Source organism: Vanellus vanellus (assembly GCF_965231255.1).
Source record: "Vanellus vanellus genome assembly, chromosome: 7".
In the NCBI taxonomy this organism is placed as follows: Eukaryota; Metazoa; Chordata; class Aves; order Charadriiformes; family Charadriidae; genus Vanellus; species Vanellus vanellus.
In genome coordinates this window covers 9,839,331-9,853,847 of record NC_138912.1, presented here as the reverse complement: position 1 = coordinate 9,853,847, position 14,517 = coordinate 9,839,331, and the positions used below count along the sequence as shown (strand labels likewise).

General features: G+C 39.9%; 2 protein-coding genes across 3 annotated transcripts in view; both read right to left on the bottom strand.

Moving 5' to 3' along the window:
• The window catches only part of ABLIM1 (actin binding LIM protein 1), a 106,798-nt gene extending 106,670 nt beyond the window's left edge, over positions 1–128 (bottom strand). For both annotated transcript variants that reach the window (XM_082486134.1, XM_082486133.1), the window contains exon 1: positions 58–128. The gene's annotated coding sequence lies outside the window, so the exon portion shown is untranslated. The remainder of the gene's footprint in view (positions 1–57) is intronic.
• Positions 129–144: 16 nt separating this feature from the next.
• LOC309674166 (uncharacterized protein) overlaps positions 145–14,517 on the bottom strand; it is a 113,470-nt gene continuing 99,097 nt past the window's right edge. Inside the window, exon 5 of the mRNA XM_082486138.1 lies at positions 145–192. The gene's annotated coding sequence lies outside the window, so the exon portion shown is untranslated. The remainder of the gene's footprint in view (positions 193–14,517) is intronic.

Genomic DNA, 14,517 nt, shown 5'->3' with positions numbered 1-14,517 from the left:
TCAAGGTACATTTGCACAAATTGACTCATTTCTAATAGATGAATATCAAGGTCTTACCCTTGCAGGTGAAGCATTTGATGTGAAAGTGTCTGGCCTGAACACGGAGTACTTCACCTTTACATGGCTCCCCACATTTATGGCAGTGGATGACCGGCTTTTCAGAGGGGTGGTGAGGCTCCTGAGGATGGGCCACTGTAAAGCAAAACAATATGATTTAAGCCCAGACAAAAAGAATATTATCTCCTGTAAATAAATCTGCGTTCTCACACACTTTTCATCATGATACGAATGTATTTGTTCACATTTTATGCTCATCTAAAAAGCCACCATAATTTTTTTTTAATACAGCCTTTTCATAAACCAGTAGTTTAGGCCATTCACATCAACTACCACGTCTTTCCACTGAGGCTGCCATGAAAAGACGAGGAAAAATTCCCTCCACAGTTTCAGTGCCACAAAGTGTTTCAAACTGCCTAAGGCTTTCTTTCCAAGAACATGAGTATGTGTAAAACATTCAATGAGCACACAAGGCAAGAAGAACTGGGCTATTTTAATCCAAGAAAGAACACAATCCAAGCAAAAAGAATGAAAGGAAAGCAATGCCAAATCGTGTTTTGGGAAACCAGATCAACCAGGTAGCTTGACTTTGCATGCAAATGACTATATTAAATATAAACAACAAACATCTCCATTTTGCTACAGCACATACCTAACACAGGGAAAGCACTTCTGACGGGAAAAGAAGCCAATGTTATTTGTTTCTACTCCCATTACTTCTAGCAGAAATGACTCTCTGCATGCAAATTAGAGATATTACGAGTAGACAAAGATGACCAAATTCCAGGTACTGGTAATTGATCAGCTATCCCACAGCCCTGAGCAGAGCTTGGGTAGTAACAGGAAAGGTTTGTGTCAGCTTTATTGTGGATTTCATTGTCGTAATAAAAGTTTTATTGCTCCACATTTGGCTTCCGTAAAAAATGTTTAACTTTCTCTTCAGATGTGTCTTGTGGGAGCTTGGGGCCCCAATAGAAATGCACGGGTGTAAGCTAGTGCAAGACTGAGTCTCAACTGTACTGTCTGAAATGGGAAGCATTACTCAGAATGTTCCCAAACAAAACTATGCGCCTTCAAATATCCCTCCCACATCCCATTCTAGCAGGAGAAAATTGTCCTCCTTGTAATATTGTTCTAAAACGAGCGATGCTCATCAGAACATTTCTGAGAAAACATACCTCTCTACCCACGCCTCTGTCTTTATGCCATTCTTGTCCTGCTTTTCCTGGCCTGCAAAGGACTGACTGCTCATACACCTACATCACTCTCACTGTCACTGGGAATAGTCTGCATTATTTTATCTCAGTGTTTTCTGGAGCTCTCTTTTCCCTTCCTGATCAATTCCTAACATCTCCCCAGCCAGGATTATGCTTTTTTTCAGGTTACTGTGTATGCAGCAACATAACAGATACCTTGCTCATATTTACTGCACCAGTCTCCTCCCCTTCCTCAATGAATTTCTAAGGAAAAAGTCCAATGACTTCATGAAGTCCTTCTATATTACTCTCCTTTATAAATGCCTTAGCGAAGAAATGCTGCTATCATTCTGCATTATATAAATACAAGATTGATAATAAAAAAGCCTAATATGTGATTGTAAGGGCATCAAGAAGAGAGGATAAGATATATTCCAAGCAGTAATTTCTGCCGTAAGTATAGCCAAACTAATATGTGAGCTGCTATTTTCTTCTTCATCCCCCCACTCTGCAGTCCAAATCTTCAAAGGTGGTGGCTGAATTTTTCTACTCAAGCTCAAAGTTTTGAATACCTCCTCCTCCTCTTGTAGCCTCGTTTCAACTGTTTGCCTTAAGCAGTTATTCAGCCCATACTGGTGAACCAAAGGCAGTCGGCAATGCAAACCAGTATTTCAATTAGCAGCTCCATTTAAACAAGAGCCCAGTAAATGCCTTGCCTTGAGTGAACCTCATCTAATAGTCTGCAACGCAACACTATTTCTGGAATGGAAGTTATAATTCTTCCAAACAAGAGTATTAACTACTAACTTGTAACCAAGGAAACAGTTTATGCAATGAGAAAGAAAGAAAGAAAGAAAGAAAATAAGAGACAGAAATAGAGCCAAGTGCTAGCAAATTAAATTATTATGAGGGAAATTTCCTCTCAGATCCAGACATCCTGAGATTGGCCTGATGCCAACTGAAGAAAAGGTAACAGGATTTTTAAAGTTGCTGAAATGAGGAACTGGATCAAGGATTTGGGCAAATGCTCCCTAGGTCTTAAATGCTGCAGTGGGAAATCTGTAGCCACAACATTCTGCTCTCAAACTCACGCGTGGAGGGCACCCTGACATATTCTGCATGTCAGATCTTCTGGTATTGATCTAAAGACAAGGTTTCGCTCTTTACTAGAGAGTAAATAAATGTTTTCAACACTGGTCCAATGATGCAACTTCTTTCCAGTTCTGCCTTTACAGCCATTTAAATGAATACAAATACTGCTAGTTGCTATTTCCAGATTGATCTCTTAAGTGAAGCTAATTATGGTGCTTTGTCTTACTGGCCTCAATTCGGCATTGCAGGTCAAGATTGAGTAATTGATTTCTGTTCTCCTGCAAGGAATTGCTTGCAAGCTTTTTCCTTTGGATATATGCAACACAGACAAGGCTTCCCAGTGGCAGAGGTGACCCTTTAGAGTCACCAGTGGGGGCAGAACAGGGAACTAAAGAAAGAGAAATACCTTTACAAGCAGCTTATGTAAATGTTTCTGACTGAAGTCCAGCCAGCTTACTGGACATGTAAATTGTGAGCTGCTGTGGGTCTGAAAACCCTGAGGTGCTAGGAGCTAGGCTCATCTCTGCACAGGCATTTCACATCTTGACACAGTAAATATTATTTCGGGCTCTGCCCACACCAACTGCATGCTAGAGGACATATTCTCAGGTATCATCCACCAGCAGCAATGGTGCAATAAAGCAACTCTGTATCATGACTAAGTCAATAACAGACTCTAGCCATTATAATTAGTGGCAGGACACTAATTTAGGATCTGTATAACCCATGTTCCAACCCCTGCTCTGCAACAGATATCCGGGCTCTTTGGATGGCACGCCTTTAACTCTAAAGGAGTAAAGTCTGACGGTGAAGTTCAGCTAAATCTCTGAGCCTGTAACCTATCAGCTTAAAATTAGATTATCTGAATGTTTTAGTTTCTCTATGTCTCAAGTGTCCTTGACTGTAAACCAGGTGTAACAGCACTGTCAGCCTCACCCTGCTGTGAGAGTAAATACAGATGACAAGGTTCCCAGGCTCTGGGACGGAAAGACTCACAGAAGCACCTAAGACAGTAAGTCACTCCTGATGGTCACATATGCCACCTCCGCTATATTTCTGGAAGCAGCATTCATTGGGAAGTGTGTGACAAGACAAACACTAACTTGAGGAGCTACGTTGCCTTTAATGAAGTTTCAAATCCAAATATATTGACACCTCGACTATCTTCCAAATTAAAAGAACATAAATTAACAACTTTCGGAGGGAGACATGCTACCAGAGCAACACATTCTTGGTCCAGTACTGGGGCTCATGATTGTCTTCATATCATAAAGTTCATACTCACTGTGTGGGTAGAATAATATAAACACAAGTCAAGTAATTACCAGTTCCAGTATACTGATGTGAATTCATGCTTGTCTATCTACAAATCACGTCAGATTAAGTCAAGATGTGATTTTATATCAGTATAGCCTATCCAGTATAACAAGGTGCATGGATCCTTTTGAGTAAGATTAAACACAATGTATTTATCAGATTAGCTCACATCAGCAAAGTGCAAACACCTACTGACACAACGGATCTAGTTTAAAACAAATGCCATTCCATCAAAAGTACCTAGGCCACCAAGTGAACTGTTTTTTTAAACTGGTTCTAGTTAAAATAGTGCAGTGACTACACTTGACCAAAAGGATGCTGGAAGCAGGCATAGAAATCAAACAGGTACAACACTTTGAATATTTCATCTTATTTTTATTCCTTTAGCACTTTTCAAGGTTAACTATGAAAGCTACAGTACTTGTAGCTAAGTTGTCTTAGTTGTCGCACTCTACAAATTTATGGAGACTAATTACAAGAGATCATCAATAAAACTTTTCAAAAGTTCCAGGTTGCTTTATAACAGTTTTAACTTCCAATGCTACTGGGCACTGCCTGAAGACATTTTTTTTCTGTATTAATGAACATACACGAGGTATGTAAAGTAAGCCATGTAAATGTGCATAACATAAAACATACACAGAAGAGCTTTTCAAGGCAGTCTAGGTTGAGACTTCCACTCTTGCTTACAAGACCAGTTTAAATGAATAATTAATGCTTTCTTAATCTCATTTGGGTTTCCAATAAGACAAATCAATGTCCCATTAAACATTCAATTTACCCAGAGTAACATGTACACTGACTGGAACAACTGGGAACCCTGGATTACATTGTTTGATTGGGAGGGGCGGGGGAAATCAATAGCACCTTCTTCTATGAGGAAGACAGTCATTGGAGTCATTGCTTTTGCTAACATCACTCCACACATATATCACCGTGATTTTTGTCATTCCTTACGTTCCCTTGTGACTCACGCAATGTTGATTTCATTACATTTTGCAACTGCACTACATTGATGCAAATTCAAGGCAACTCTACGAGCTTGAGAGTACTCATTAATGCATTTTGTCAAAACATCCCAAAATAATCCCAGATCCACAAAAAAAAAAAGAGAAACAATTAAAAAGAAAGAGGTAGAAAAGACCAATAATAACTCAGTGTTCATATGAGAAACCGGAGACACTTTCTGAGCAAAATGAAGGAATGAATTTGCTGTGCAAAGTTTAAAACTCTTGTCAGTGCTTCTTTATGTAGAGCAAATCATTGTACAAAGGCTTAATAACAATTACACATTTTGCTGCATCAGCCAGAAAAAGGACCTCAGTACTCATATCAAACCTTTCTGAAATGGAAATTACAGCAACTACCTGAAGAGTAATTGTTGAATAAAAGAAAACATGGAAAACAAATACTGCAGCTTCCCCTACTGATGATTCTCTCCCTGAACACAGAACTGTTAGGGAACCAAAGGCTCAAGCTAAGTGACTCTTAGCTGCAGATTCCTGCTGGCAAGACTCCATGTCTCTGCTGCAAGCCACAGAATACTTCAGCTTTTTATTGGAAGCAAGAAAGAAGCTTCTGGGAAATGCCTTGCTATGCATATGCTGCAAAGTAGAGGTCACAGCAAAATACACCGTTCTGCTCTAAACTGAAGTAAAAAGCAGCTTCCTCTAAATTTAAACAGGAGGAGGACGCGAGCTACTGTTTTTTTAAAAGTGAATTTTTGTAGTTTTCACATTTGCATGCCTACCTTCACAAATAAACTTGGAGTTACACTCAGTCAACTCTAACCATGTTGTAGCAGGTGTAACTTCAAACTTCACGCTAGGATATACAATTTTTAGGACTTCACCCTCCACAATCTCTGGGCTCTTTGGCACAGCACCGGGACCATGCTGCGCCCATAGCAGCCCAGGCAAGGGGACTCTCAGCATTTGACAGCCATGCCCTTTATATCTTAAGAGAAGCCTAATACAGACAGCATGCTCTGAAATGCTAACTTTCAACTGGCTGCTGTGTTTTCTCGGCTGAAGACTGAACTATTAAGAAGGAAAAATAGCAAAGATTTAATAATGTGAAACAATTGCAAAGTTTTTGCTAGCCTGTCTTAAATTTGCTTACTCCTTTCTGCTTTCGGGAATGGACATGACTGTGCTAGAGATTGCCAAGGCAGTAAATGCAACCAAATCTTCCTACAGGCACCAGTGTTCTCTGACCTGTCTCTCTGTAATACCTGATATGGCTTTGGCAGCCATCATTTCTTAAATTAATTTACAGGATTTGAAGTTCAAAACTTGAAGGTTTCAAAATAAAAATTCCCTCAGTCTCTGATGCTGTCAAGCAGCTGTACTGTGACTCCAGCTGGGCAGCTGCTTGCTTGGGACAGGACAGAGGTAGGCAGGTAGGCACCGTGCACCGCACAACAAGCTGTGAAAAAAGCTGTTCTGGGATGAAAGGCGAAGAGAGACACTAGAAAACAAAGTTCAAGAACCAGATCTGGCTTATCACTTCTTCTCCGTGCTCTCTTTGTAAAGAGAGGAGAAGTAATTTTCTCCCGTCCTTTGTGTTTCTCACAGAGGTGAACGTCTGTAACCTCTGGTTTGTAAAGCCTGTCTATAGCCTGGACGCTCTCTGAGGAATTCCTCTTTCATAAAAGCCCAGCACAGTGGAGCCTTGAGGAGTTACTGAAATACCTATTAAAAAGAAGGGATGAAAAAGGCAGTGTCATTTTGCTTATCTGCAGACTCAGTTCTTGAATCTTAAATCTATAAGAATCCTATCAGCTAAGGTGACCAAGCGGTGACTGAGACTGAAATCCAACCTCCCAGCTGTCAGGGACAGATAAAGAAGTTACTGCAGTCACTACCACAGGTATCACACAGCAATCTCTGAGAATTCCAGGATATCCCGTAAGGAGGCACTCCCATAAAGAGATAATAGTGAGCTGCATGCCTATACATGTATGAAAAAGCCTAAGGCAAAATACTGGACTGTAGCTTGCTCACACTATTGCCATTCAAATCATTTCTGAAGAATCCTTTTAAAACTCCCTCTTCCTATAAATTTATCGGTATTACTCCTATAGCGTGCCAATTTGTCTTAAAACTATTTTCGCTGTCAATATATAACCAGAGTAGCCATTTTTTAAAAAGGCAGAAAAAGAATCTTAAACTTGTAGTTATTTGCCGTAATTCTTAAATGTTTTCTGATATTTTCCATAGAAGTATTGCTATTTTCCCCTTACAATGAGCCTGCTGCTGAAAACAGCAGATGCGAACAGGACCACAGTAGCAATCAGAACACTGCAGGACAGTATCTCTTTTGGTACTGTAAACACTAGTGCCCTAATCGTGGTGACGCACGGTACATACACAGATGCAAGAGCACACTAGCTGGCCAACACATTCATACTGACAGGGTAAGGCACCAGCAGCTCTCCCCCATGTTAACTTGCACTCCTTTTTTTGGGGTGTTGGTGAAAATTGGAGTTTAGCAAGTAAGGCAGCGCAGGAAAGAAGTCTGGATTCTGTGAGGAGGACACGTAAAGATAGATAGCATAGCCCATGTCTGTTCTGGTTTAGATCCGGAAAGAGGTACTACTAATCCCCCAGGCCTCTGTCTCTGGTCTTATTCCCTACTTCTTTAATAAAAGGAAGACCTAAGAAAAAGTGATACTTTTTAATGTATCCTACTCGATTATCAAAGAGCTTTAAAATATAGTAAAGAAAAAAAATAATCACATTTGTTTCATAGTTTTAGAACACAACTGCAAACATGCTTATTTTCTCTGTATTTTCTCTGCTGTTTCCTATCCTCCTCCCATCCCTCTTCTGTTATCGGGAGCTTTGCTACTGCAATTAATTCCCCACAGAACAGCCTGCAAGATCAGGGCCTAAGGCCTGAGCCCTATAAAGATTTATGCATATGAATGGTTCAGTATTAAGGGAAATATTTAACACCAGCACCTGCTTTATCCTATCTGAAAAGCGATCACCTTCTACAACATACACAAAAAGTCTAAGTGCTTGAATAAATCTGTTATTGTTCTCTGATTAAAATAAATGTGCTTGATGGATCCAGTTTGCCATGCTTTTGATAGCGACTGAGAGATTAAGAAAATTTGGTTGCATTTACTTGGGGGTTATAACGTTATCTGGACGCAGTGACGATTACAACACAGATTCTGATTTTCTATCGCTTTAGTGTACAATTTTCACAGTTTCTCAGTGTCAAAGCATAAATCTTACCGTTTTTCAGTAGGCACTTATGCCTGCCTACCTGGGAACCTTGGGATATTCTACTCTTGCTTCAAACCCATCAGGAGCCTGAGCACTTTCTGTTTGTCAGGTACAAACACACCTTATTGCTAATTCAGCTCTACAATCCAGTTAAACTGTAGCAGTATTATTGATGCTGTTCTCAGTACAAAAGCATCAGAGCCTATTCAGAAGAATTTGTCGTTCTCTAAAACATCAGCAGTACTATTTTTCATTTGCTGAGCAACAACTTCCACCACGTCTGTCCACACGCGTTTGCCTTTGCTCACTTGATAGGTGAACAAGAGCACATTCTATAGCATCTATACTGTAGGAACAAAATGACTTGACAAAATTATTCCATTTCTATTTGTTATATGACGTATCTTATATGATGATTACTGTTTAAGAAAAATTAGAATCCTTTCAAAGGAGAGTCACGAACAGCTTGTTAACTGAGTAGGATCAGGAGTTGTTTTAAGCTCAAACAGGGAAAGCAATAGGCAGTTTTAAAACTATCTTCAGTAACGAAAAGGCACTAATCTTACAATGAAGTATGCAGCAAGCTAAGACGTGCTGTGAAACAGACGATGTTGAAACAAATGTTGACTAAGCTAAGCCAGTCTTTGAATTAAAAACTGCATTACTCAACATGATTGTTAACAGATGGATTACTGATTAGTGGTTAGCAAACCAAAGGGAAGAAGTGTAAAGTGAATATAGTCTGTCGTATTTCTACATTAGTACGGAGTAATTTTTCACGAAACAGATCATGATACAAATTGGGTGACAAAAAGATAGTGAACCCAGACTGTCTTATCTCATGTCTTGAGAACGCCCTTATTGATCTTCATCACACCTGCAAAAGTTCTCTGCATTTACTTACACAGCGACTTACTAAAGGACAGTATTTCAAGATAATCACTTCACCCTTCAAAACTCCTTGGAGTTGGAGGATCATGCTAAGCATATGTTTCTCACACCTAACATCTGCAAGTCCGTAACATGTAGCAACTGTTTATCAGCCTTGTAAGTGCTAAAATAATTTTCAGTTATGCCTTCAAGACACCCGTCACACACAAGAAGATCTAGTCACTATTTCAAAAGAGTTTGTTTTTTCTAACATAGGGCAGGGGTAATTAGAAATTCAAGAGCTCCTGAGTACTCTGAGCAGCCATCTCATACGCATCACTTGATGTCTGTATCAAAATCTTACTCAAATCAATGAATAAACAGAAGTGTCAAATTATTCACTGCAAATCCTGAAGGATCCTCAAGGCCACACGAAAGGAAGTTGCTGAAGTTAGCAGAAAAAGCAATTGCTTTTTCCAGACAGTATGGAAATTCTGGCTTATTGATGAGTGGTGGTTACCCATAATAGCACTCAAATGTCAAACAGGCCTCTTAGCTACCTTAACAGAAACCCACGTGGGGATTTTAGTCAGAAGCAACAAACTCTAGTTAAGAGTTCCCCAATGCTTCCTTTTTTGAGGCTGCCAAAAGTATTCTACACAGTAAAAGGAATTAAATTCCCTTTTGAGGTAAGTCAATATAAAAATGCTAATTTTAAAAACCAATTCTCCCACTGATATTATCTGAGGAGGACCACTGACCTATTTAAGACAGCGGTCTCCCAGATACCTTTTGGTATCTTCATAATGACATCTCACTGCTGCAGTTTGATGCATGTATGAAAAATAAGGGCAAGCCCACACAGAAATAGGCCTGTCAAAGATCTTTCAAAACAGAATCTGTAGTAAAATGCCCCCTCAGTTACTACCAGCAATCTCACCAAGGGATTTGTACCATACCCTTGCAGAGACCTGTCCCCAGCCGTTGTTTTTAGACTATGGAAACTCTGTCCCTATGGGGACAGAGACTTAGAATCTCTCCTTCAACCAAGGATACTGTAAATGTCCACGTACTGCCCTCACTTCTGGCATTTCTAAGGACTGAGCTACACAGTCTCAGGCTAAAACTAGACAGCCACGTTCATGAGGAACATAACTCCTTCCGTGGCTCCTCACTCGCAGGATATTTTGCCAGATACAGAGCTGGTAAACAAGACATTTCACAGGCCCTGCCCTGTGGTTAACTGCCCATCTTGGCACCCAGACCTTACAAACATTTGCAGCATAGAAGTAAATTCCTTGAGGTATATTATTTCAACAATAAATAACGGTGTGCTCTGAAAGTCTATCAACTTTTCACACTATATGGTAAATGGACTATCATAGAGAAAACACTAGTGACCAATACAAGCAGATGCTCCCAAATCCATAAAATCCTGTTTTGAGGTGCCTTTGGAGAAAATAAAACACAAACGCAACTGCTTCTTTGAACAAACAAGCCATTTATTGACGCTTGTTTGACCCAGCAGTAATAAGACAACCCTCACTGTTCTGAAAGGCTGTGTTTATATTTGGATCACTTCTTTAATTTGATATAATTTTAAGATCCTGCTTCTGTATCAGATCCTGAACTAATACAAAGTTCTACAATACTGCTATGTAGATTACACTAACATCTGTGACATTGAACTGGTGCTAACTGCACTGGGAATTAAGAGAGCTATCCCGTTGACACTGTTTATAGAACCTTGCCTGTTAGGCTCTCATATAGCATAAACACAACTCCTGAACAGCTGGCATTACTTGGTTTGACCCTTATTTTAGTACTTGTTCCTCACTTTGCAGCTTTGAGGAGATTCCTCAGCTTTCCTGCTCCTGTTTTCCCATCTATATGCAACATAATACCAGATAACATACACTACTGAGCTACACGAGGCATCTATCATTTCTGGGTTCATAGCACTTTATTGTAAGCCCATACAAAACCCAGCATTATTTCTCTCACTGTTGTCTCTTAGATAACACCGCAGCTAACATACAACGCAAAATGACCACCATTAATAAAATACATAGCTTTGCTGCAAAAATATCACAAAGCCTCCAAAAATGGAGTCCAACTTTCAGACAACACTGAAGCACTTACTTAGCTTTAAATCCCAGCGATTCAATTAGACTCAACGAGATACTCTGCTGAACAGAATAGGCTTAAGACAACGCCTGAGTGTTCTCCTCAGCCAGATCCCTAGTGAGCCTGAAAGCTATCCAGGCTCAACGAAGGCAAGGATTAATCATCCTTTTGGGGATACTGACTGTTCTCTAGGTGGAAAACCAACTTTGTTATAAATAATCCTTTTTAAATTAGTTATGGATTGCCCTCAGAAACAACGAAATCCTGTTCTCTGGTTTCTCCCACCCAAAGGGCACGGCATATTTTGATTAGTGGAACTTGGTCTTTTCCCCTGGTATGCATTAATTTTTCCACAAAAAGAATTGATTCTCCTACAGTGGCAGGCCAAATTACCATCCTAACTTGCAAGTTTTTTCCTACCAAGCTTCCCACCTCCGCTCTGGAAATTATTTTTTTTTCCCCTAGCTTCACGTATTTTAAACATGCACAATTTCACTATGCCAAGGCTCTGTCTTTAAAAGCCTTGCCTTTTGAATCCTTGTCCAAGAAAACCAACAGTATCATCTGCAGTCTACTCACTTGTATTCAATACAACCAGCGGGGTTTTTGTAGAGAGGGTGCTGCAGTGGTGACATGTAGGAGGAGATCAAGGACTGCACTGTGCTCAGCAATGGAAAACATGGACCCACTGCACATCAAAACGGAACCAGAAGAGCATATAGCACCTCTGCAATAGCATATATATAAAAAGGGGCAGTAAACATTGAAAGGACGGACACTCGGTAGGAGATACAAGAGAGATGCCAGAGCACCAGGCATGATGAAAAACGGAGGAGATGATGGCATTGAAGGAGAGACACCAAAGCAGGGCTAAGAGAGGAAAAAAAACTATGCCAGGGCAGGAGGGCCAGCAGGGCAGGAGAAACGCTGGGGCAAACTAGCTGCCCCAAAGGAACAGAGAGGAGACTCAAGAGGAGGGGTATGACCCTAAAAGAACTGTGGCCAGCAGAGGAACCCATGGTGAAATAAATGAGTAAGAAAAAAGGAGCAACAAAATGAAAGGAACAACAGAGCACTGACCCTAGTCTCCAAGTGCACGTTTGCTTGCTTTTAATTTCAACACCAGAATTAGTAATTAAAAGTTTGTTAATTGCCAATAAATTAAATTGATTGAAAGTCCTCTACTCAAAACTGGGGGTTTTGGCCCACAACACTTGCTGTTTGAGATGGAGGAACAGCTTAACTACCTCTACCGCCGTCTGAACCCATGAACTCTGTGGCCTCTAATTTAATGACTAAAACCACTAAGCCCTCCCTTACAGTGAGATCAACAGCAAAAGTTCTCTCGTTTCCTCAATATAAAAGAGCTGCCATTGTATCTTCAGAGAGCTGGCTCCTACATGCAACTGGGATGTAAGGAATGTATGGAATTTCACTACTGGGAAACACGGGAAGCCATCAGGCATGGCAAGACTGCACACTGTGCTTGCCTGACTCTTTGGATCTGAATATTCATGCCCTCATGTGAACTAAGTGCTATTTTAATAAAAAAAAAATCTCCAGCAAACATGCAGTGCCTGAGCTGGCATCTCCTTGGTTATTTTTGTTTCTCTCAGTATCAATGCCACACACCAGAACTGCAATTTGAAACCCAATATTAAAAATAAATTTAGAAAGAGAAAGTACACAACAAGCAACATCATAAATTTGCCAATAAAAACATATTTCCTTTAGAGTTTTGTCTTTAAAAAGTAATAAGATGTTTATAAGAGATTCACATACCACTGGATTCTTTTTTTGCCCAAGTGGAAGTAGTTAAATCCCAAGACTACAATTTCGTTGTCGTAGATGTGAAACAAAGTAAAAGAAACTCTCTGCTCCAAAGACCTCTAATTCAAATAATCAAGGCAGACAAGAGGAATGTTCTTATCCTCATTTTACAGATAACACAAGGAGAGATCAAATTACTTCCCCAAGGTCACCTTAAGAGTCTAACACAGAACTGTTCTGCAGTTTAGTACTTCAACTACAAAAGTATTTTTTTAACAACCACTACTATGCATATTTATAAAATGCTTTTTCTATGGCTTGTACAAGGTAGCACATTGACTTAATCAAAACAAAATCTCAAATGCCCAGCCCCAAAAGCAAACTGACAAGCAGAACTAAATTTAAAACTAAGTAAACTGAAGCAAAAAGAGAAAAAAAGTCCCCCCCCCAAGTTCTCCCCCTGACCAAGTGTGATTGCATAATCTTGTCATGTGCTCCAAAAGCAACAAACTGGAGACTTTCCCAGGTCACCTGGGGTTAAAAGTTCCAAAGTCATGAGTTCAGATCAAGACTATGTTTCATTAACAACCATGACATTGAGACAGTGTCAGGACACAAATCCCATTATTCAACATTTTCTTGATTCACACCGGGAATAAATGTTAAGGCGGTAAATACACAGAGCACTGGAGAGAGTCTTCCAGACAGAGAACACCTTTAAACTAACACATAGGTAAAGTTTCACATGGTCTTCAGGCATAACCCCATCTAAAGCAGTTCCATTTAGATCAAAAGAAAAAGATAGATTAAAAGCTGCTTTGGAGACTCATTGCCCTTGGGATATGCAAATGGAAGAGAAGACAAGCCTGGAGCTATTGCAAGTGTAAAAACAGTCCACTTGGTCATAATCTTGAGGGCTATCAGTATCGTGGTTTATCAAAAGTATGAAGAAAAAGCAACTGAGAACTAAATCTCACTGCAAGATTGAACTAGACCATAGGCCAAAATATACAGGAAATATTGTTAACATTTTGGTGAACTACATTTTCTGTGCTGCTAACAGGGAAAGCCAGCACCAACTGAATAACCACAGAAACAGTTGTAAGGACACAGAAACACGATCTAGATTACTGCAATTTGGTACCCAGTAGGTGCCAGCACCTACTCTTCAACAGAATCAGTATGTATAAAGCCTCCGTACCCACTCCCTTAATCCAAAAATTCTTCAGCCCTTCTTTTCTCTTCTTATCCTTCCAAGCACGCAGAAGTTTGGCATGAATAGATACTAATGCACTTTCATAGGCTTGCACATGTGTGATGCACTTCAACATCTCATCAGGTACAAAGCTGATTCCCAATATGCTTTCACAGCCTAGCAGGTGAATGCTAGGACGGTCTTCTTATCAGCTGGTCAAGAAATCAAGAATTAGGGCTAAATCCTCATCTTATGTGAACTAACAGAGGTAAAAATGAAGCTACTCCACTTATCCAACAGTGTGGCTAGCAGGCTCACAAATCACACATTGACCTCAACATAGAAGCACTAAGAATGCAGATTATTCAATACAGGCTTTAAATTGCAGAAGAGAATTAATAAGATGACGCGCACATGCATATGTAAACTTTCTTCTGTTAAAGGCTATAAAGAAAGTTGCCCTTGGATGCAACACAGTGACAATAATTTAGCTGAGTAGATAAACTAGATATAACTAGATAATAAGGGCTTATAACTGGAAATAGATAAGTACACATTCAGAGGCATGAAAATGTGATATCAGTCAGACACAATTTAGGAAGTGCCATTTGGTGTCAGCAGAAAACACCCTGGCCTCAGGATTTTTTTTTGTGTA